This window comes from Amphimedon queenslandica, unplaced genomic scaffold, assembly GCF_000090795.2.
Source record: "Amphimedon queenslandica unplaced genomic scaffold, v1.1 AMPQUscaffold_13493, whole genome shotgun sequence".
NCBI lineage: Eukaryota > Metazoa > Porifera > Demospongiae > Haplosclerida > Niphatidae > Amphimedon > Amphimedon queenslandica.
Genome location: NW_003546271.1, coordinates 144,712 through 150,176, shown reverse-complemented (window position 1 = coordinate 150,176; position 5,465 = coordinate 144,712). Strand labels below are relative to the sequence as shown.

Genomic DNA, 5,465 nt, shown 5'->3' with positions numbered 1-5,465 from the left:
AGCACCAGCTGATCAATGGTGGTCTCACCACCTTGGCGGGGAGGTATCCAGCATCTAAAAATCAGACCATCTTTCTTAAAGTAACCATCCTCCACACCGTCAGACCTCCCTTCACAGACAGCTCGTATTTTTTCCAGCATTACATCTGTAGACAGTGACTGAAGTAGCACCTCTCTACTGACAGGAACCTCCATCTTCTTCGGCTTCTGATCCTTTGCTCTCTCTAGTCCATGACTGTTTCGCTGTGCTCTCTTCTGACTCCTAGTATTCGGAGTCCTTACTGGTTTGCTTAAGAGGTCCTCTGAAAATGGAAATTCGCTTTCCTACGGTGGCCCAGAAGTATAATCTGTTGACAGACACGGTTCATCTCCCATGCAACAGCTCCGGTAACGCCCGTCAGCGGCTCCAGAGACACCCGTTAACGAGTGAAATGGGTCTTTCTCAATTATTAACCTTGAAAATGGCGTCGACCAATGTTTCTACTGGTGGGTCTAAGAAGATTAATGGTTAGGTGGTTATTGTTGTGAAGTTATTCTTCTATATTTTTTTAGAGTTAATAAGAACCTATTTTGACTCTGGCAGAAGCTACAAACTGATACAGAAGCAGCTTGATGAAGTTTATGGTATTAAAAGGAGGTGTCTGTCCTTTTAAGCCGTATGTGTGCCTGTGTACAATTGAAATATTTCTTGTATAGTTTAATTTGGTTAAAATTGCAAATAAACAATCTTGGTTTAGCAAGACGCAAATTTTATACTGATATAGATACAGTGAAAGCTGTCATTGGTAGAGAGATACACTCTTTATCTCAGTTATTAGGTTACAGAGCCATGTGGAGGCACATTAGCCGAAAATACAATATTCATGTGAAAAGGTACTATAATTATACATATATATTTATATATTTGATGGTTTGTTTTACATCAACTGTAATGAAAGTTTTGCAGGAGTTAGGCCCTGAAGGTGTGGCTCTACGTAAACCTAAGAGTTTGATAAGAAGGCAGTACTATTCAAAGGTGATAAAATAAGTTGATGGCAACGATGTTGTTTTGTCACTTTGTTTTTAGGGTCCCAATTTTGCATGGCACTTAGATAACTATGATTAGGTAGCTCATTATGGATTAGACATACATGGTTGTATTGATGGGTTAGTTGGTTACTTTTTATGGTTTTTAGAGTTCTTCAATTTAATGGCAGGTATTCACGAAAGCTGTTATGGTTTAAACTGACTCCTACAAACCATGATCCGAAAGTAATATCAAGATTTTATTTAAAGGCTGTTGAGGAATTTGGTGGTAAAGATGTTCAGTATAGATTATCATAAACTTATATTACATATGTAGGTGTGCCTAAGTTTATACGATCAGATTATGGTACAGAGAATTGCACATTAGCATCTATTCACATCGCTTTCCATATGTCTGGTCTGCGTGAGTCATCGTACATATATGGACCATCTAAAAGAAATGTTGTGAGGGTCGTATCTTATTTACTATTGTTTTCTTTTCATAATACTAGAGAATTGAAGGTTGGTGGTCTCAATTTTGGAGATTTAAGACAACCTGGTTGATCAATCTGTTCAAGGTATAATACTTTTCTTATAGCATATCAAAAAATGTTGACTTCTCAATCTTTAGGACCTTAAAGAATCCAATTACTTCGATGGATCTCAAAGCACAAGTAATTCATTCATGAATTGTACTGAGATTTACAATTCGTAGATATTGTGTGGCATACTGCATGGGTTATGTGATTTAAAAGGAATTAGAGGAATTTAGAATAGAATGGAATACTTATCCCATACGTTCCAACTCAAAACCTTACTTTCATCTGGCATTCCCAACAATATGTATGAGATGCCAAATAGCTATGGTTAGAAATAATTTTTTGTACCAATGCAATTTTAGATTATAAATATTGTATGTAGGAGTGAGTGACTTCCTGCATTCAGTTCATAACATATCAATCTGGATTTATGCTATGGAGAAGGAAAGTAAAGCTATTCCAAGGTTTTATTCACATATATTTGAGATATGAGCTAACCAATTACTAAGAGATATTGGGATTAATAAAAGTGACATAACTGCTGAAAACTGTGTATCTATTAACAAGTATTTGATCAACAATGTTTGATGATTAAATGTGTCAGTTGAAGAGTTTGTTAAGTGGTACTTAGTTAACATTACTAATTGTAAATGGACTGGATTCCAACATTTTTAATACCTATATACATTGATAAATACTAATTACCACATTTATGTTAGCTTACTTTATTAGCAGGACGCTTTGTGTACCTTGAGAGACAGCTATTAATGATGAATCGTAGTCTCTCACAATCCTGATCACTTATCGATTCAGGTACTCTTGTTTTAGCAATTTCTTTAAATTTAGCTATGTTACATCTTTCATCTTCTGTGTGGCATAACTAATGTTAAACTCATAATTGCTAGGAAAAGTAAATGAGAATATCTCACTAGTTCATGATCTTCTCTTTTATTACAGTATGGTTTCAAGCCTGTGTACACCTACAGTGTCAGCTTTTATTTTGTTCATTATAATGACAATAATACAATAATGGACACTACTAACCACACCACAGCTATAGACGTCAGACAATGTTGATATTTTTCCAGAAATTATCTCTGGGGGAAAATATCTTTCCGTCCTTGCCATTAATGGAGCAGTAATCTGTGAACGTCCTAATTCTTGTTGCGGTAGCTCTAAGGAAAAACCAAAATCTCCAACAATAGCCCTGAAATCCTTGTTTAGTAAAATATTACTACTACAAACAGTTATTATAAATATACTCAATTGCTAGTACAGTACTCACGATTTAATATCTTGATGAATAAGGCATCCAGCATGAAGGTATGCAATACCTCTAAAAACATCTTTGAAAATTGAAATCCTAAGCAGCTAACCTAATTTAGAAGACTGGGACTATTAAGACAAGAATAATCGAAAATTTCTGAAATGAACTGACTCAATGAATCCAGGAATATAGAGAGCCATATTCGATATATGAGTAAACAATAGCTTGAATTTGGGGAGAGAAACAGTAACCCATTATGTCTAAAATATTGGGATGCCAAAATCTAAAATTCATTATAAAAAAATTAATATAATTATTTTATTTGTTCCAAACTTCATAAGTGCTTTTAGCTCAGTTGTAATTTGCATTGAGGCTAAACCTCCTTTACCAAGTACATCTTACCCTTCCTATTCGAAATTAACAAACCATTGTGCTGCATGTCATAATCATAATAAGTTAACTTTTGTGAGAATTTTTACTGCTGCCTTTGTTCCAATAGAGCGCAAATTATTGGCTAAATAGACATTGCCATAGCCACCCTTTCCAAGCTCATTTGAATTATCCAAATGGTTTGTTGCAGTAACTATCTCCTCCATAGTGGATTCAATAGAATCAACTATAAAAACTTACATGATTATATTAATTTTAAAGATATGTACCTTTTGGAGCAGGAATAGACAGTATTTCCATATTAGGGGCAGAAGATGAGGCAGACTGTATAGGAGGAGGAAGAGGAGGGGGAAGAGAATCATTGTCATGGTCATACTGCATGTCTACATTGGAAAAAATAACAAAATAATACTAATTGGAAGATGCCTAAAATTACCAATGCTTGGTTGATAGGTTACATCAAAATGAGCACTTCCTGCTTTTTTCCCATCAATATAGACACAGCATTTGTACAGCATGGGTTTAGACACAAATTACTGGAGTAGATGGTAACTCCATGTCACAATAACCGACACAATTCCACTTATAGGTACAATCTGGATGACATCTGGCTAATGCAACAAGAGGAATTGGCTCTGTGGATGTTATAACAGGTTCTTTAAAACTAGTAAAACAAATAATGGACGTACCTAAACAATATCATTAAAGACATTAATAACATCTAGCTATCAAACCATTAAAGTTGCAAGGCTTTAGAGTACCAGAAGCAGTAGGCCGTAAAATTGCTTTTTTCGAGCCTTATAAAAGTAAAAAATCATTAAATCCAATATAAACTTTACATGCATCTCACCATTACTTTGTATTAAGCTAATAGATGCAACTTCATAAAAAAACCTTCTGGTTGAAATATACCATGCTTATTCATTGCATTTTCTAGACCATTTTCATTCTTCCAAACCTTGTGCATATAGTAAAACAAACATACAGTCATTGGTATCATACCTTTGGTTGTTTTAGGTCTTGGTTCAATGTCAACAACTCCAACTCCCAGAATAATCTTAATTGGTGATGCATGTCTCTTTAGTAAATACGCCCCAAGACTCCAGTCATCATCTTTAAATTTTTGATTAGGAATAATAGACCCCCTTCCATTAAAAAGCCTCATATTTGATGTAGTAGACACCTCTTCACCAATAGCGTTACATACTTTCAAAATCACTAATTCATATGAATCTGTTTTCTTCATATCAACACTGTACTTTTCTGAAGATTTCACAAAGCCTTTCATTCCTTGTTCCATCAAACAACGACTAACCTGTGTGGCTTATATTCTTTATACAGAAAAAAATAGCTAGTATTACCTCAACATTGTTCTTTGTCACTCCTACAGTGTGCTTCTGTTTCACTTCATTCTGCTTCATTTTCTTTCGTAATTCCTTGCCACGATTTATCAAACCTTCCACCCCTTCGAGCTCTAGTGCTTTTCACATAAAAACTCTGATAAATTTATTAAAGATGACACAATCCCTTTCCTATTAGAGCTAGAAGTGTTGGAGTTTGTCTCTTCAATCTCATCCTCCATTTTTGCCATGTGAAAACTTGGTTAATGGGTGGAGTCTGTCATTTTAATTTAATTAGCTAGCCCGTTAACTGGCGTCTCCAGGGCCGTTGACGGGCGTTACCGGAGCCGTTGCGTGGGAGATGAATTGTGTCCGTCAACGGATTATACTGCTGTGCCACCATACTTTCCAAAACTGCATCCTCCTCAGCACTAGCTTCCCCATTCCCACCACTTACGGGTGGGGAAGTCAGCTCTGGTGGTTTTGGCACCCCCACCAGACATAGCATCTTTCTCATCTCTATCCAACTCATCTCTCTTCTCCTGCCTTGCTCGACTTCTTGTTGTTACAACTAGAGCCTCTTCTACCCCATGTGAATGCATCACACCATGCTCACCATGTAACAGTTTCCCCAAGTCAAGAACATCCACTCCTAATAGTACTGACACAGGAAGACAATCAGCCACTGCCGCTGTCACCACCATCCTGTCACCTCCAAGCTTCATCTCCATTTTAGCTAGGGGGTAGAGCACGGAATCACACCATGAGCACACCTCACTACCACTGCTTTTCCTAGTAGTTTGTCTTCTGGTACCAAGTCACGTCGCACCATAGTCCTAGTAAACCCAGTGTCCAGCACTATGTCCTTCACTCTAGTCCTCTCTAGAGGACCAGAACGTCTAGACCTTCGTTTCGGGATTCCTCC

General features: G+C 36.7%; 2 long non-coding RNA genes across 2 annotated transcripts; one reads left to right on the top strand and one right to left on the bottom strand.

Moving 5' to 3' along the window:
* Nucleotides 1-1,675: 1,675 nt before the first annotated feature.
* On the top strand, nucleotides 1,676-2,166 carry LOC109580403 (uncharacterized). Its single transcript, XR_002184227.1, has 2 exons — nucleotides 1,676-1,870; nucleotides 1,926-2,166. It is a non-coding gene; the product is annotated as an uncharacterized LOC109580403 (long non-coding RNA).
* On the bottom strand, nucleotides 2,024-2,994 carry LOC109580402 (uncharacterized). Its single transcript, XR_002184226.1, has 4 exons — nucleotides 2,829-2,994; nucleotides 2,473-2,780; nucleotides 2,268-2,423; nucleotides 2,024-2,221 (listed from the first exon to the last, which is right to left on the bottom strand). It is a non-coding gene; the product is annotated as an uncharacterized LOC109580402 (long non-coding RNA).
* Between the last annotated feature and the right edge of the window lie 2,471 nt (nucleotides 2,995-5,465).